The following is a 19,684-nucleotide window of genomic DNA, read 5'->3' on the forward strand; positions in this document are numbered from 1 at the left end:
AATTTGAAAGCGATACCTTTAACCGCTCTCTAACTCATCTGCAGTAGGTCACATGACTATTTATCACGTGACTTGACGTGACGTGTGAAGGAACGCGCATTGCTCCTTTCAGTATGTAAATGCCGAGAGAATGGGCGGTCTTCCGGTATGTGGAAAGTGAGCCCATAATTCTATCGATGCCCAGGCTGCTGGCGCAAACCGCCTCTTAATTCCCATTCTGAATAATTACCAAATAAAGAGACGGGCGCTGGGAGCAGGAATCAAGAACAGAGTTTATTTCTCATGAGGAGAGCCAGTCATTTCGGACACGAAACACAGTGTCTTTCGGGAGGTGCTCTAACAAGTGAGCGTGAGACTCTGGTTTTTATACATTTGCAGAACATTTGATGATACAATCAGGTCAGTGTGTCGCAAAAGGAAAACATTCCTATAATCCTCGTGACGATCCTACTCCACATACGTTCACAATGGGGACCTTTGACCTGCTGATAAGAGGGGAGGGCAATCACGCAGCTGGGTGTTTTGGTAGGATGTACGCCTGATCATGGCCCAGGGGGGTGGGGTGGCTAGGCATACAATAAGGGCAGTAAATGGTATCCCCTGGCTTAGGCGATGGCCTCGGACATGTGTGGTCAGCCGGACTCGGGGGTAGGGGTCATCAAAGGAGTGGTATTCATATCTGCGTGGACAATCGAGCGCGGAGGGAAGGCTCGTCAACAGAGGGACATTCATGGAAGGGAAGGAGGTGCTGGTCAGGCGCGGCCGTGACTCTCAAGGACAGGGCTTTGCGGAAGAAGAGGGTTTATGACTTGTTCATGTGAGGAGAAGGAGGGGGTCAGGGTGCGTGCAGGGCTAGAGTCGCGCAGTGAGAGAGAGAGAGAGAGAGATCTTATGACCTGTACATGGGAGAACAGGGGCAGCCAGATACAACTGGGGGGGGGGGGGCTATGTCAGCTGAGGCGAAGGATGCTTCTTCGAGAGGGAAATGGGGAAGGCCTGGGTCAAGCAGGAGGGTTACCTTTCACATCAGGATCGCGTAGAGGGAGCGGGTTTCATGGCCTATACATGAGAGAGGGGGTGCAAGATACGCGCAGGAGGGAAGCTGGGGATTCTAATGGGTAAAAAGGGCCATGGTGCCTAGAATGGCCGTACATATGCACAGGGGTACGGGTTCTTACTGGCAGGGTGATACGGTCAATAATTTACAGTATCCATGGTGCCCACAGGGAGAGGAGTGGGAGAAGAAGTGAAATGAATGCTGTCTATGTACATAGATTTTGTCAGATTTCACAGTCACCCCTTTTTACATAGCAGCAATCATTTCTGCAACTGACGGGTTTACAGGTAGGCAGGCATTGTTGATGAATTAGCATTTTGGTAATACTAACATGTGGCGTATAATCATAGGCAGTGAAGGTGGTGGGCGGATTGCAGTACATAGGGAATTACATTTTCGGTGTGCTCCTGACAATTAAACGCATTACATAGCATAAATCTTTCTAACTTAAAAATGTGACCAATGAACAGTTTTGACCAGGTAGTTGAGAGTGGAATTCGGTTCAATACACAGTATTTCTTCGTCACAGTGTCTTTTTATCAGCGAGCCATCACTGGTAGGCTCTAATCCCAGTGCTTGTCGTTGGCGCTGTTGAGCACCGGCGATGGAGCTATGGGTCCAGCTCGGTTCTATCCTTGCGCGTTGCAGGGTGCGGTCAGTCCTCTGCTGTTAGACCACAGTCCTGTTCCCTAAACAGTCCGTTTGGCGGCGCCTTATGCTCGGCACCTAGAGTTCTATGGCAACACCCTCTTCCCATAAAATTGCAGTTCTTTCCTTTGGCAAAAAGTCACGTGGGAAGGTGGGTGAATGTTGTTCAAATAGCCGATAGAGAGAGAGAGTGAGCGGAGTTGGGTCAGCGTTCCTGGGACACACAAAAGGGACCAAGGGAGCAAAGGATAACAAGCAGGCAGGCCCATCAATCGGGCCCAAAGAAGGGGGACGGAGACTCCAGGCACACGTGGGTTAGCAGACGGAGGGCTTCAGGGCAGCCCGTCATTTTTCATTTTCCACGTTGAAAGTGCTGTCTCGTCCGTATCTTGTTGCTCTGCAGCTCCACCTTCGGTCGAGGTCACACGTGTCCCAAGATCTGTAGCCAGGCTGTATGTCACATCCGACCCATCTCCTCCGGTGATCGTGAATCTTTGAATGGGTACAAGACAATGTTTTAGAGAAATGGCAGAAGAAGATATCTACGCATGTGAATTCCTCCCTCAATTCTACGCAGTTGGGAGATACGCTCACTGGTCACAGTCAGAGGTCCTATTACCAAGCAGTGCATGTGTCAGCATTCCTACTGAATTTATGGCATGTTTATTCGTTGTCCTGTTTATAACTCAGGTGAGGACAAATGACATTCCCATCAACTGTGCGTTACATCATATTCGACATTACGGAGCATTTCCCTTCAGGACTGGCCAACATTTTCAGACAGGGTGGGGGTGCTATCGTCGAGAATCGGGCAAAACAACATTTCCTCAAGGGTCAGCAGCTACCCATGGTCATTATGTTTATACCTGGGACAACGGAAGCGGTTCTATCAAAAATGGGGCGGGGATGCTTCGGGCGCTTGCGCTTGGGTGCAAAGGGGTGGGGCAATCTGGGTATTGGGTGTCAATCTAGACGTTGGCGTTCGTCTCTGAAGAACAGACATAGGATGCCATTGACATACAGTTCCCCTAGAAATGGCCTGATTTGGGGGACTTTAGTCGTCTTACCTGTCCTTTCCTTCTTAGCCAATTCAAGTTCATTCATTTTGCAGAAAGGAGAGGCAGTAACATGGCAAGATACAGTCATTTTAGTTTCGGTCAATTTCGCTGAACACCTTCGTGTTCAAATACGTATCAAATCGGACTGGTGCCGGTGGGGCACAATTTTACCAGAAAGATGGACAGAAAATAGGGAGGCTCTCAAAGAGAGTGAGAGTCGCCCGCAGTCTAAACGAGCCATTCGGTACACGTATGACATGTAAGGAGAGAGAGAGAGAGAGAGAGAGAGAGAGAGAGAGAGAGACGTGTACGAAAATAGGTCATTTAGTGCGCTCACAACACAGAATGGCAAAGGTCAGGTGACCTATAGATACAGACAGAGGGGAGACATAAATTCGTACGTTACATACACACAAACCCAGACAGGGAAGACAGCACATGTACTACACATATACAAAACATTCACAACAAGACAGAAAACAATTGTTAGTCTACAACATCTATTTCTATATATATATCCTACGTATCTTTACTATCCTATTTATCTACGTGCTTAGCTCTTTCTGCCTTTCCCCCCTTTTCCTTCTCGTTTGTCACGCCTGTGAGCGTTCCCAATTACCAATACTCACACCTCCGTTGGCTGATCGGAAATTAACCTGGTCATGCTAGTTACCCATGGTTGGATCTTAAGCCATTTTTTTTCTGTTCCCTCCTTTGGTGGGAAGTTCTCCAGGCTGAGGCAACGGCAAGTATTGATCGGGAAAACAGTCGGACAGCTTGGCTATATCTGTAAGAGTGTGAGAAAGGGAGTAGTGCATTTTGAACATCGGCGACATTTCTAACTTCCTAGGCGGATGGTGCCGTGGCAACCCTTACCCGTACAATTTTTCTTTTTGTCCTTTCCCTACCTAGTCAAAACGTTCAGTCATTTCATCTAACGCGTCTTTTCTAGTCGATTTTATTTTTGTCACTCAGTACCTGTCCAGTCTCTATGTCAGTCCATCCTCCCATTGCTATGCTCTAAGGAGGAACAGTCATGTTTAAGTCTACGTCCTTTAAAAAAAACTTTTATTTGTCCTAAGGACCATGCTCACATTCCCCTTCTCCCCCTCTCGTCGGCGGTTCGGTCGTCGTCCATCCATACATCAGCCAGTGTTCCGACGTGACCTGCAGAAGGGAGGAAAAAGAAGGGGTGGGGGGCAACATTCAAAACCTCATCAACGTGCAGTAATCCGGAAACGTTTTACCTACCACATACTCGACCTATTTTCACGCAGTGCATTTCCCTACCATCACGGCGTTTAAGCCCAGATGGACCAGAGAGGTCAGACAGATAATCGTAGACGATCTGTGCGACATGAGCTACTTGGTCGTAACCTCTTTTGATCGGGTACAAGGGTGGCGGTCAGGTGGCATTTCTGTGGTGTCGTTTCAGGGCTTCTAAAGCACCTTTCCGGCTGCCTGTCACACATAGTGTGGCTGCTAAATATCGGGTCCTTTTTAACCTTTAGCCTTCATCATACTTTCTCGTTGCTCATAGTAGTAATACATTTAAAACTCATTAATGCAATCCGCTACAACGATGCTTTCGTTTCCAAAACACCTTTAATAAAGAGGGTTGACACATAAATACAGGCCTACAACCCGGTGGGCTAGCCACGGAGCAGATTGGAACTGTGCATGGGAAGAACGAAGCTAGTGGCAGTTCATTGTATAAAGTGCGGCAGTGCAATAAAATCATATTAAACTCTCCTACAGAGCAAGCATGATGCATGTCAGTAATTCATCTTAAATACGTTCATAAATACATCGTCCAATGATCATTCATTTATACCAATTCATTTCCCAACTCCTAAACAGTACCCACCCTTAAGTCAATTCATTGTTCAAGCACATACTCAATATCCTTCATATTTACTTTCATTATCCAAACGTTATATATATCTCGGGGCAAAAGCTTGCGCGATCAGGGTGCAACAAAGTTCATTAAAAACGTCACATTTTGCGTCGGCGCCATTTTGGGTGGGGTCAGGCAAGTTCTAGCACAGTCAGAGTGTCTCTGGTCTCGCAAGGTTGGCCCAGAACTTTCCATTGGCAGTTCAGAAAGTCTCGTGCAGTGTGGTTAACAGTCTAACAATATGGACCATGAGTCAAAGAGTGGGAAGGGCGGCAACAATTTTCCTACCGGGTCATTCTGGTGTTCCTCCGGAACTGAACAAGCCTGTGCCGTGGCGGCATCTTAGCCATTTCCGATCCGAGTCTGGTGCCGGCAGGAGTAGCACCGATGTCGTGGTTCCCAGTGAAGGGGGCAGGGGCACCCATGCAGAGGGTCGGGGGCCCCCCCGGCTCTTATAGAATCTTCAAGGTCGAGGAGAGGTGATATGGAGCGTGTGCCCGTCCTGGGCAGAGGACCTCTTTTTGATGTTGACCCTTAAGCGAAGAGGGTTGGGGTGTCGCTGGAAGCCTCCACCTGGAGGGAGGTGGGGGAGGGCCGTTCGCGGCACCTCCCCCTTCCAGCGACCCCGCGCCGTTCCCCGGCTCCATCGTTTTCGACATCGGCCGTGCCAGCCATTGATGATGGGGGGGGTGGTCGGCGGCTGAGGCAAGACAGCCCCCCCCCTTCCCTCGGCGACATGTGGCGGGACTACCTTCAACTCTCCAGGGAGCGTGGAATGTGGCAGGACTGCCTATACCTATGAAGGCAGGCGGTGAATTTGGCATGTGGCGGGACTATCTGATTTGCCGCCGTTCTTGCCTTGGCTTCGGCTCTGGACCAGCAGGCGATGGCATGCGGCGAATTTGAAATGTGGCGGGACTACTTGATTCGCCGCCGTTGTCGCCTTGGCGTCGGCCTTTGGCAAAAGCCGGATCGGGTGAGAGAGAGGGGTGGTCGGTGGCCGAGGCAAGACAGCCCCCTCTCCCCCCGCGGCCTGCAGGGCGGCAGAAGGGAGAAGACGGAGAGGTCCTTGTCATCCTTTTTGGACCGCCTGCCCAACATCGTCTCCTTCTGACCATGGGCAGGCGAGTCCCTCGTGCCTCCAGGCCTCGCCTTCCGGATGGGCGTAACCGCGGACCTGTTGCACTTCGGGAGCTTCCGGAATGGGGGTAGGTACCTATTGAGTTGTTTCTATTTCATGTGACCGTTATTTGGGCGGGGCGGGCAATGAGGCAGACATGTTGGGAACAGGAACAGGCAGTGAAGCCTAGCTACCTCGTGGCTATGTTCTGATATCGAATCTTTTTGCCATTTTACATTTCTTGTTACGAACTACTTCTAATGTTTCCTATTTTTGGTGAAGTCAAAAGCTCATCAGGGGGTTACTGACTTAGCCTGATTTCCTTTTATTTTTCTTTCTCTTCCTTAGCGTGTTTCGAGCTAAAGCTTTTTGTTAGTAGGGAACGGTGATCACTTCATATTTTTATGTGTCCTTTTCACTGGGGGGTACGTCTGGACGGACCAGACGAGTCCCCTCCAATAAATGGTCCGGGGTGGAACGAGATTATCGATCAAAAGGGGAACATATATTCCTTCATTAGGGTATCATCCTGGACGGACCGAGCGATGTACTTCCACTTACTAGGGTAGCCTCCTGGACGGACCAGTCGGTCTATTTCTACTAAATGGCCCATGAGTAGAGAGCATATGTCCTCCATAAGAGTAGTCTCCTGGGCGGACCATGCGAGCTACCCCACAATCACCAACCAGTGGGGAGTGGGTAGGACTGACGAATTCACAAAGGGGCATAACCTACCCTTTTCTACTTGCAAAGACTAAACAGAATATTTCCATTTCACGTTGTTTGCAAACAGAAAATACCTCAAACGAAACAATGCCTGGAACAACAATGTCCAGGTTTTCAATCAATCAGTGGGGAGAAAAACAGGCATGACGGATTACAACGGGGACTGAAGGACTGGGTTCTTTGGACCCAGCGGTGCCAGGGCACAACACCTGAAACCTTCGTGGGTAACCTGCTCCGGCGTACAAGTCACAGAGACACGGGACACTTCCTTCGGCGTCAAAGAGTCAAGGTTTATTTACTGCAGGGAACACAGAAGTCACAGGAAGTACATCGAGTGTAGTTCGGGGAGACTGCTTCAAATTGTATTTGTGGATCGCTCCTTTTATACAGTTTTTACCCATAGGATAACATGATACACAATAGTTTACAACCTGGTTCCCACAAGTCGCTCTCAGAGGGGTCGCTTAGATCACTTTAAAACACACAAGATCCGGAACATAAGTGCGGAAACATTTGGCGGTTCCCAACTGTAAAAACCCATCTTCCCACCATTAGCAAATTCCAATCAGCAGTAAAGTAGATCGAAATAGGAACGAAGACAGGTGCAGAGGAAGACGGAGACAGTAGGGAGATCGGAAAGGGTGTAAAAGGGGAGTGTCGAGAAGCACGAGATACAGGCATCAAAGGGACGTGCCTAATGAGATGCATGGCTGAGACAATAAGCCCGTGCGGCAAGATGAGCCTCGAGCGGCGCCATCTGCCTTACAGTAGCATCCCCCCCGTCATAAAGACACTTTCAAAGAACATGTGTCTTCCGCAAATATCTTGGGAGTCCCAGGGTCGCGAAGCGGACAGCGTCCGTTCGCTGGCTACTTGAGGGCAAGAGACAAAATGGATGCCGTATCTAAGATGGAACCCGTGGGTACAGATGACAAACCCACATAACAAACGAACGGTTTAAGTTAGCACAGCGAAACTGCGCACACTTACAAAACTCGTCATTTGCGGTTCATAGATACTAGACTCGACCATATTCGTGCGAGTTAAAAACACCACTTACAATTGTCACGGAACCTCAGACGCTCCTTTTGCCCTCATGTAGGCAAGCACTAGTCGGAATCATACTCGATATTCATCAGACCATCAAGATGTCGTTGTAGCATAGCTCTGTCCAACCGAGTCCCCTTGGTAACAGATGGTTGTCTCATACACGTTGTAGCACAGAGGCCACATAAGGCAGGACCACACTGCACACAAAGGCAACACGTGAACAGGAACACTACCACAACCCCGATGATCGTCAGAATCTTCCAACCCCAAGTCGACACCAGGCCCCAAAACCAACCAAGTAGCGTCCAATCCCCTACATCCACGTGTATGGATTCGGAGATCTTGTGCAACTTCGAGATGGCTTGATAGACAGTAGGAGCATTATCTGGAATGAAAATGCAACAGCTCGAATGGATCACTTTACATACCCCACCGCGATCTGCTAAGACAACATCTAAAACCATACGGTTTTGTAATGTCATAAGTCTCTCCGCCTGAAGTTCTGTGGTGATATTACCAAGGGCACTGGCAGTAATGTTAGCTGTCGATTCTACCACTCGAGTCAAATGTCTCAGGTTCCTACTATTAACCATAGGTCCCCAAAACGGGAGGAAACCCTTGAAAAAGTCTCCTGCCTCTTGACCGGCAGTATCCTCTTCGCTAATTACGCCTCGTACAACTCTAGTCTTATGATAATCGGCATCTACAGTAAACGTCGGAGGCAACAGATTTGCAACAAAACATGAGCCCATGAAGTCTGCGGGCAACCATGTGTATGCACGATCATGACAGATGAAGTACGTACCCTTGGCAGCCAGAAGCACAGGGATCGGGGACATTGACAGAACGTAACTTTCAGTGCAAGCACTTACTCCAAGTGAGGCTTGCGAACCACGACCCACAAGACAAAGATTACCAGTGTGGGGTACGACCCATATTGGAGGCGAGCTTTTAAGCTGCTTTTCATTAGTGAACGTACTATATTCCCCTCTATTCGGTGCCCTATAGGCTTGTACCTCTGCCTTAGGGATGAGAAAAGCATCATAGATCTCATCTTCCAAATCCTGTATTATCATCGATACCACCCACTGCCACGAGGTAGGACCCGGTTTGGGGGAACGTTCTGGAGAGGGGTGGAAACCTAGTGCGCTTCGAAGCATTGTTTGGTATGCTCGAGCTGACCCCTGGGAACTATACGGTAACACCAGATATGGAATTCCCTTACCCGTAGTATGTGGCATCAACCCACACACCCAACAATTAGTAGTGTTAACCACTAACTGATGCTGATGGAGGAGCTGGATAAAGGAATTGTTGCGGAATTCTACACGTCTAGCCTGTTCGTGTTCTGGTAACATATGAAAGGAATGAGGAGAAGCAGTAGAAGTAATGTTAGGGTAAGGAGTAGGAGTAGGGGTAGGAAGTAAGAAGTAAGACATAGTGTAATACACCCCACCCGCCAAAAATGCAGAAGCAGTTAAAAACAAAACAAACAACTGGGATACAAAACATTTCGTACGACTAAGTTTCTGCAGCTTGACTCTATATGCCTGAGCTCCTTCCAAATCATTCAGCTTCGAAAATGCCATTTCCCTACGACCGTCCGCAACGTTTCTTGACGCACTTCGTTCTGTGCAGCAATAGTCAATCCCCAGGAGTTCCTAGGAACCGACGGTCTTTAACCTAGCGTCAAGACCTACTGTCCAGAAGGAAGTACGCGCGCGGCCCTACGGCCCTCAATACACAATATGTATTTTATTTAGCACAAAAAAATCAGCTGTGGAAGGAAAAAGATACAAAAATCTCAATATATGTACAAACAATTTTCAATGATACGAATGTTCAAAGTTGATCATGGGAAACGAAGATATTGCAGTTATCAATTTCAGCAAAGCAAGCAAATTTTTATTGGTCCTTAGTGTGAGATCGCAAAGAATATCGATGTTTCCCGGGACGTGTCTGCTCGTCGAGCAAAGGATCCGTTGAAGAGACAGCGTCCTGCTGATCAGTTCGTTGGTCTGGTCTTGAGTCTCTTGCTGACAAATGTTCAACAGTGGCTTTCTGCTGCGCTGAGGGTTCTCCAACAAGCTGTGCGTCGCTAAAAGGTACAAACGCCGGCAATGTTTCTGTTTCTGTTGACGCAATGCCTTTCCTTACCCACGGGTCTGCCGACAAAGGAATAGGGACTCGCTTGCAATGGGTAGCATGTACCCAATTTTTCCGCCCCTCTAGACGAACGGCAGTCCTCGTGGCCAGGAGCACCTGGTAAGGTCCGGTGAAGCGAGGGTCCAGATTGTTTTTTCGTGAAAAATTTCGGGTAACCACCCAATCTCCGGGCTGGAGCTGGTGGCCTGGACCCTCCGTCTGCGTCGGCAAGGCGTCGTAAACCTGTTGATGAATTAACCTCAGTTTAGCAGTCAAGTCATGTAAGTAATCAATCAACATCGGAAACTCAAGATCAGAGAATATTCCTGGCCTAGGAACCCCCCACACATTCGCAGGACGGCCGAACACTATTTCATAGGGACTGAGCCCTATTCGGGAGTGTACAGTCGCCCTAGTTGACAGTAATGCTAGAGGCAAAGCATCAGGCCACGAAAGTCCAGTCGTAGCTTGAATCTTCGCTAATTTTAGTTTAAGGGTGCCATTGTACCCTTCAACCAATCCAGCTGACTGGGGATGATTGGCGCTATGGAATTTCTGATTTATTCCAAGGCCCTTACACACACTCTTCATCACACTTCCAACAAACTCACTTCCGTTATCTGACCACACGACTCTAGGCATTCCATACCGAGGAAAGTATTCCTTCAGTAGGATTTTCGCAGTAGACAAAGCAGTATTGTCTTTGAGGGGATAGGCCTCGATCCATCGGGAGAATGCGCAAACCACAACCAAAACGTATTTCAGGTTATTGCATCGCTCCATATGGATGAAGTCCAATTGGATCACCTCAAAGGGATACAAAGGAGGAGCAAAACTGCCAGGGGGAGTTGGGGTTCCTTTGCCAGGATTGTACATTACACACACCATACAATTCTTCACCAAACGTTCAGCACACTTAGTAATTCCATCATTCTTCCACACATCAGCCAACAACTTGCAAATACCTTTCGCGCTAATATGTGCTAACCCATGTGCCATTTGCACAACGGCCAGTACATACGCATCAGGCAACATCCATCTTTTCTGATCTGACAAATCAATCCAGCAACCATTCACATCCAACCTTCCCGTACTTTCTTTCCACTTCATCTTTTCAGTGTCGGTGGCCTCATTCTGAATTGCTTTCACACTCTCTATAGTATTCTCACACATACTTGATTCTGTAGGCCACCTAACCGAATTCGTCACATACATTCGAGTGCTAAGGTTCCGGGCAGTCTCCTTAGCAATCTCATCCGCAAACGCATTACCACGACCAACATCATCCGTCACTTTACGATGCGCACTACATTTAACAATTGCAACTTGAGCAGGCAAAGTCAATGCATCCAAAAGATCGTTCACAAGCTGGCCATGCTGTATTTTCGTGCCATGTGACGTCAAGAAACCACGTTCTCGCCACAATCGTCCGAAACTATGCGCTACACCGAAAGCATACTGACTATCGGTGTACACATTCACACGTTTACCTTTTGCTAATACACATGCTCTAGTAAGAGCGATCAGCTCTGCAGCTTGGGCAGAATTCTGATTCAATCTCGCAGTCTCAACAACAGTATTCAATGTCACCACAGCATAAGCAGTAGTCACATCACCATTCGGCAATTTAAAACATGACCCATCCACATACAGGATGCCATCCGGGTCTTCCAATGGGGTGTTTTTAAGGTCCACACGACCTTTTGTTTCCTCCTCTGTCCGCAAGTAACAGTCATGTTCTGTTACTGCATCTGACTCTGCACTAATTGGTAACAAAGTTGCCGGATTTAGGACATTACAACGTTTTATCTGAATGTGGCTTGCCAAGAGCGTCAATTCGTACCCAGATAACCTCGCACTCGTCAAGTGCTGAGTTTTCGTACGATTCAAAAGAGTATCGACTGCATGCGGAACCATCACCGTAAGCATACCTAGAAAGGCACGCACATCTCTTTGGGTTTGTGGCACAGCCATGCGCGCAATCGCTGCAATTCTCTCTGGGGTCAATCTCCTTCCCTCCTTTGACAATAAGTGACCTAGGTAGGTTACTTCTTGACAACAATATTGGAGTTTAGAAGGTGACACCTTGTGATTTAACTCACAGAGATGTTGCAGCAACGACACTGTAGCAATTTTGCAAATGTCCTGAGTATCAGCAGCCACCAATAAGTCGTCGACGTATTGGATTAAAGCCGCACCAACCGGCAACCTAAACGCATCTAGTTGACCCTTCAAAGCTTGACTGTAAATCGATGGACTTTCACAGTAGCCCTGAGGAGCGCGTTTGAACCGGAAGCTACGTCCACCAAGAGAGAAACCGAAAAGGTCCCTGCTCTCTTCGGCAATCGGGATGCTGAAAAACGCATTTTTCAAATCAATCACCGAAAACCATGAAGCTGTAGCTGGAATCAGAGTCAGTAGCGCCGTAATGTCAGGCACAACAGGGAATTGAGGAACCACAATTTTATTCACCTCCCGTAAATCGATAACAAAACGATAAACAGGCGGTTTGGTAGGATCAGTACGTTTAAGAATGGGCAGTACAGGACTATTGCACACGTTTCCCCGAGTTTCTTCAATGACATCTTTCTCGATCAAATCATAGATGATCGCTAACAAAGCTCGTTCACCATCAAGGGAGATACGATATTGGGGAATACGTGGCAATCGCACATTCGATTTCAACTGAACAACATAAGGGGAGATATCAAGTAGGCCCACGTCATTTGGACCCGTCGCCCACAAAGATGCAGGAAGAGAACTCAATTCCGGTGGAAGCTTATCGAGGGACAAGTACATGGGAGAGACTACCCTCTCTCCTAACGTAAGCTTTACACCCGCAGGAGAACAATACAAAGTCGCATACAAGCGTTTAAGCAAATCCAGACCCAAAAGATTTTCGCCACAACCAGTAGACAAAATCAATGGAGCTTCGAGCTCACGTGGCCCAATTTTAAGGGGCAAAGGGCGCGAAACTGGATTGCTAACGGGGGCGCCAGAGAATCCAACGGAAACATTTGTTAAGCCAGACAAAGGTGCGCCAGGGAGTTTCGAATGCATGATAGAACTTTTCGCTGCACCAGTGTCCAACAGAAAAGGCTCAACGACGCCCGATGTAGCAACTGCGACGTAAGGCCCTCTCTGATCAACCGGAACTGATACCACTCCCTCTCCTTGTCTTTGGCTATCCTAGTAATTACTATCGTCAGGTCCCTGATCGACGTAATAATCGTCTACATTGTACTGCGCAGATCGTCCTTGCGATGATCCACGTTGATCGAAACAGTTATTAGAATTTGATGAATGGTCAGAGCGATCATTCTGAGCACCACGACCTTTACCACGTGATGCGTGCTGTGCACCACCACGACCTCCTCTAGACGAATTACCACCACTACGGTCATTTAAAACAGGACAATTGAATTTAATGTGTCCCTCCTGTCTACAATAAGCACATTGATTGTACCCTAATGAAGATCTCTGAAAAGATGAATCATTACGCGGCTGCGATTGATTCGATTGCGACTGCGATCTATTCTGCTGAGGCGCATTCTGATTAGAACGCGGCGGATATGCTTGTTGTAACAACACTTTAGTTTTCAGCTCTTTCGTCTTTTTATCGGCACGGTCATTTTCCTCTTTTTCTCTATTTTCGTAATATTGTGCCGTAGCCAATATCTGAGCTGAGGTAGAAACGGCCCATGAACTTTCTGAATTTTTCAATTTATGGCTCAAGTCGGGCAATAAGTTCGATACGAATTTATCCACAAACAACCTCTGTCCACCCTCAGTACCCATATCCTGCCCACTATGATCGACGAATGTTTCCTCGAACCTCGTAAAGAAGTCTGAAACACTCTCATCTTTCTTCTGCTTACAGGCTGACAACTTGTCCCAATTTACCCTCATAGCTGGCATAAGCGTTTTCATTAATGTAATGATTCGCTGGGGAAGAAGTTCAATCAACTGATCGGGTTTAGTAGCAGCCACTTGTCCAGCGTCTGCCGCTGTAATGGCAGCCCAATCACCACCTAATCCATTCGCGTGATCTTGGTGACGAATCTTGGCCCATACCGGTTGCGGTACGACATTGCCAAACAACATGTCGATATCGGCCAGATTCATTATCGTAGCGTCTACGAGCTGCGATAATTCTTTGTAATACCCCGCAGGATTTTTGCGAGGATCAGGCAAAGTTTGTTTCACCTGAAGCACTTCCGATCGTTTCCAAGGGAGGTGTATCCACACTCTCTGGAAATGTGCTGGTATTGGAGCATTAGCATTAGTATTATCAGCGGGTACCCAAACTGGCGGAACTTCACGCATAGGATATTGGCCAGACCCATCTCGTTGTTCAATGTCCTCAACAAACAATGCATGAGGAATAGGAGCGGGACGAAGAGATAGCAACCGCTCAATAGCACGTCGGACATTAGTGTCGACTATCAGTCCAGTTGCGAACTGAAGCCGGAGTTCAGACAGGGCGGTCAGCACCTCGTCAGGCGCATTGGCCGCTATCTGATCATGTAAGAACTTGCACATTTCATCAAACACATATCTCTGAGTAGGTATGTTGAATTGATCAAACGTTTCGAGGACAACACGAGGTGGATTTCTAACAGGGTTTATCATCCAACCCATCGCCATATTGTATAGCGCAACACGTTCTCTATTACCAGGAAGCTGGCTACGTCTCTGTGGACCATCAGAACCTGCAGACCCAAAAACAGGTCCGAGCGACTGAAAGAAGTTTGTCGCAAGGGGAGAATCACGATTACGAGTAGAGGGAGAAGAATAAGACACAGGACTAACAAGAGAAGGAGTAGAGACGTTAGCAGCAACAGGGGTTAACAACACAGGAGCAGTAGCGTGAGCAGTAGCGGGAACAGGAGTATGTGGAAGCGGAGGAGCAGTAGGAATAGAAATAGGCAAAGGAGCAGGAACAGTCGGAAGAGCAGGCGCAGGTTGAGGAACTGGTGGAGGAATAACAGGTGGAAGAACAGGTACGGCAGGGACCACAGGAGCTGCGGTACCCTGTACGTACGGAGGTGGCGACTTCATAAGATAGGACATTAAAGAATCCTCAACTGCCTCTTCCTTCTTATCCGACTCCGTAGGCAAAACAGGATAGCATTTGTCTATGGACATACGCTGTAATCTCTCAAACACTTCCCCATCCTTATCCTCCTTATCACGCTGAAACTGCTCAGCTTTCTTCACTATAGTAGCAACAGTATCTCGCTGACTACGTTTATTTTGTCTGATCTCTTTCTGTCGGGCTTCTTTGCGCCAGAACCGAAAGGCATCAAACATGGCCGGCCTTGATTTACGTTCGAACAACTTTATTTCCAAATTATCTAAGATCGACGCTTCGAAGCTACCGTGAGGTGGCCAACGAAGATCGCCGTCTTTCTTTGTATATTTGATCCAATAATCGTTAAAAGCAATCGGGCCTAGCCCATGCTTGCTATATAAGTCATATGTAGGAGTTCCAACCGGAGGTATCGGACACGAGTCCTCCAGCAGGGAATCCGCACCACAAGGTCTAAAGCAACTGAACAAAGTACTGCGACCAGGCATCTTGCACACTAGCCGAGTTTCACAAACTTCAAGGGTTACGGGATTTCGGGATTTACCAAGTCCCAGCAAAGAACTAAACCCTCGGTCTTTGGCGGCTGCAGTCGTCAAACAAATACAACAACAACAAAGTACGCTAGCAAAGTGTCACCGACAAAAACACTCACACAGCGTGTACAACAAAGACACCCGCTAAAGTGTCTACAACAAAAACACTCGCTAAAGTGTTTACAACAAAGACACTCGCTAAAGTGCCTACAACCAAGAACTCTGGGAGCGACCCACAAATACTTAACTCAAAGATCAATGGCGTCCTCAGGAAGGCCCGTCAATCGTCTCGCTATACCAAGGTCTACGCCAGGCGCCAAAACAGGTCTACAGTCAGGGCAGCAGTCCGTCGCAGCCGTTAGGAGGCGGGAATCTTCGCGGGAAAAGTCTTCGGGCCACTTATTTCGACAACAGGATCGATGAAGCGGGGTGCACCTTCCCTCGGAGATTTCACACGAAGTTCCTCACGATCGTCGGGCTTGGACCGGTACCACTGATGCAGCCCCACGTTGGGCGCCAACTGAAGGACTGGGTTCTTTGGACCCAGCGGTGCCAGGGCACAACACCTGAAACCTTCGTGGGTAACCTGCTCCGGCGTACAAGTCACAGAGACACGGGACACTTCCTTCGGCGTCAAAGAGTCAAGGTTTATTTACTGCAGGGAACACAGAAGTCACAGGAAGTACATCGAGTGTAGTTCGGGGAGACTGCTTCAAATTGTATTTGTGGATCGCTCCTTTTATACAGTTTTTACCCATAGGATAACATGATACACAATAGTTTACAACCTGGTTCCCACAAGTCGCTCTCAGAGGGGTCGCTTAGATCACTTTAAAACACACAAGATCCGGAACATAAGTGCGGAAACATTTGGCGGTTCCCAACTGTAAAAACCCATCTTCCCACCATTAGCAAATTCCAATCAGCAGTAAAGTAGATCGAAATAGGAACGAAGACAGGTGCAGAGGAAGACGGAGACAGTAGGGAGATCGGAAAGGGTGTAAAAGGGGAGTGTCGAGAAGCACGAGATACAGGCATCAAAGGGACGTGCCTAATGAGATGCATGGCTGAGACAATAAGCCCGTGCGGCAAGATGAGCCTCGAGCGGCGCCATCTGCCTTACAGTAGCATCCCCCCCGTCATAAAGACACTTTCAAAGAACATGTGTCTTCCGCAAATATCTTGGGAGTCCCAGGGTCGCGAAGCGGACAGCGTCCGTTCGCTGGCTACTTGAGGGCAAGAGACAAAATGGATGCCGTATCTAAGATGGAACCCGTGGGTACAGATGACAAACCCACATAACAAACGAACGGTTTAAGTTAGCACAGCGAAACTGCGCACACTTACAAAACTCGTCATTTGCGGTTCATAGATACTAGACTCGACCATATTCGTGCGAGTTAAAAACACCACTTACAATTGTCACGGAACCTCAGGACAAATGTCTGCATTACCTGCCCTTCGCTATCCAAAAAGGAAGACAGAATATTTCTACTCGTCTCAGTTTGTAGACAGGGAAGATCTCAAAGAACAACAATCGATTATTAATCGACTTCAAACAATTCAGTGGGGAGAAAAGTAGGCATGACGAATTACAATGGGGACAAAAAAAGTCTGCATTACCTACCCTTCTCTATCTGCAAAGAGGGACGACGTTCCTATTCGCCGCTGTTTGCAAACAGAGAATGTCTCGTTCTCAACAAGAGAACCAATATGTCAAGTAGCCTTCAAGGCTAAATGAACCGATACCAATAATGCCAGTATACAAATACCGACTTTCAACAAAAATGCCAGTATACAAATACCGACTTTCAATACAAACAATGCCAGTATACAAATACCGACTTTCAATACAAACAATGCCAGTATACAAATACCGACTTTCAATACAAACAATCAATCAATCAGGTGGATAGAGCCACCTTACCAATCAGATGTAAAAACACCCTACTTAATCTTACCCGGACCGGACCATACGGACAGCTCTTCGACTCCCTCCTCCAGCGCCCGATCGTTCTCTTACTCCATGTAGCATTCCTGTGGGATTCCAGTCAGGACAATAGGTCACTCAAGAGAGGTCCGTTCAGAATTGGTGAAGTTCTGTCGATCGGCAGCCGGGCTAGGGCCCTCTCAAGGCAGGCATACCCCGATCATTTTAGACGTTCACTTTTTCGTCTGGATCTCTCTTACCGAACCCTATGTCACTGATGGACCCCGCGTTGGGACGCCAATTGTGGAAAGTGAGCCCATAATTCTATCGATGCCCAGGCTGCTGGCGCAAACCGCCTCTTAATTCCCATTCTGAATAATTACCAAATAAAGAGACGGGCGCTGGGAGCAGGAATCAAGAACAGAGTTTATTTCTCATGAGGAGAGCCAGTCATTTCGGACACGAAACACAGTGTCTTTCGGGAGGTGCTCTAACAAGTGAGCGTGAGACTCTGGTTTTTATACATTTGCAGAACATTTGATGATACAATCAGGTCAGTGTGTCGCAAAAGGAAAACATTCCTATAATCCTCGTGACGATCCTACTCCACATACGTTCACAATGGGGACCTTTGACCTGCTGATAAGAGGGGAGGGCAATCACGCAGCTGGGTGTTTTGGTAGGATGTACGCCTGATCATGGCCCAGGGGGGTGGGGTGGCTAGGCATACAATAAGGGCAGTAAATGGTATCCCCTGGCTTAGGCGATGGCCTCGGACATGTGTGGTCAGCCGGACTCGGGGGTAGGGGTCATCAAAGGAGTGGTATTCATATCTGCGTGGACAATCGAGCGCGGAGGGAAGGCTCGTCAACAGAGGGACATTCATGGAAGGGAAGGAGGTGCTGGTCAGGCGCGGCCGTGACTCTCAAGGACAGGGCTTTGCGGAAGAAGAGGGTTTATGACTTGTTCATGTGAGGAGAAGGAGGGGGTCAGGGTGCGTGCAGGGCTAGAGTCGCGCAGTGAGAGAGAGAGAGAGAGAGATCTTATGACCTGTACATGGGAGAACAGGGGCAGCCAGATACAACTGGGGGGGGGGGGGGGGGCTATGTCAGCTGAGGCGAAGGATGCTTCTTCGAGAGGGAAATGGGGAAGGCCTGGGTCAAGCAGGAGGGTTACCTTTCACATCAGGATCGCGTAGAGGGAGCGGGTTTCATGGCCTATACATGAGAGAGGGGGTGCAAGATACGCGCAGGAGGGAAGCTGGGGATTCTAATGGGTAAAAAGGGCCATGGTGCCTAGAATGACCGTACATATGCACAGGGGTACGGGTTCTTACTGGCAGGGTGATACGGTCAATAATTTACAGTATCCATGGTGCCCACAGGGAGAGGAGTGGGAGAAGAAGTGAAATGAATGCTGTCTATGTACATAGATTTTGTCAGATTTCACAGGTATCCTTCCGCTTCCTGTGACGTCAGACGCCAGGAGTTATCGGTCGCCTTTGTGCATCAAGTCTTCATTATTCTTAATTGGTGAGTGTAATATAGAACAGTTAATATCCCCCTCCTATTTGTGATGCTATTTTAAATATACTCTTGTTGGCATCACCTTTCTAACCTGTTTCTGACATTATTGTTCTTTGTTTTAGCTTTACGTTGCATCATAAAACTAAAAAAGCCAAAGGCTACGCGGATCTTAAAGCCTCGCGAGGTAATTACACATAGGATCCGTATATTAGTCTCATTGCGCTTAACATAGAATTTTTTATTTGAAACCTTATTATTACTTTATGTGCATATCCTTAATCTGTTCATCTCCTCTGTTAGACAGTGTCTACCAGGCCGCTCCTGCCATTTTTAACAAGAGGAAATCGTCGTTAATTTATCGCTGCCTTTTCTGACCATCGGGCAATCTATGTGAAACTCCCGGAGGTAAATCTTTACAAGATTGAGTATTTGCATGATGTCTGTCGTCATATTAAGTTTTTCAGGCATATTTTTAACAGAGAGGGTGTTGTTTCTCCACATATAAACAGATTTTAATAGTTTATCCGTTGGACTGCTCCACCCGATATTTTGATCTGCATAGCATTCCTGTTAGAATAAGTACTATAACAATTCGGTCGAGAAGATTGAACTGAATCTTGTTCTTCTCTTATATTATATAGGTTTTTTTCCTATTTGGAAGTGTTTTATTCTGACATTTTCGATACGTTGGAGTTTTCTCTCGCCTTTTGGCATTTTGTGACCTTACTCTAATAGGTAAAAACATTTTTTTTATTATCTTTCAATTATTGAACTGGTTATCTGAGACCGATAGATATATATATATCAACTTTTTACTTAGAGAAAGAAATAAAGAAGGCACTGTATTAGGGGCATTTTGCTCTATCTCAACCAACACGAAGTTATTATCCGTAAAAGCTGAG

This window comes from Lissotriton vulgaris, chromosome 6, assembly GCF_964263255.1.
Source record: "Lissotriton vulgaris chromosome 6, aLisVul1.2, whole genome shotgun sequence".
Taxonomy (NCBI): Eukaryota; Metazoa; Chordata; class Amphibia; order Caudata; family Salamandridae; genus Lissotriton; species Lissotriton vulgaris.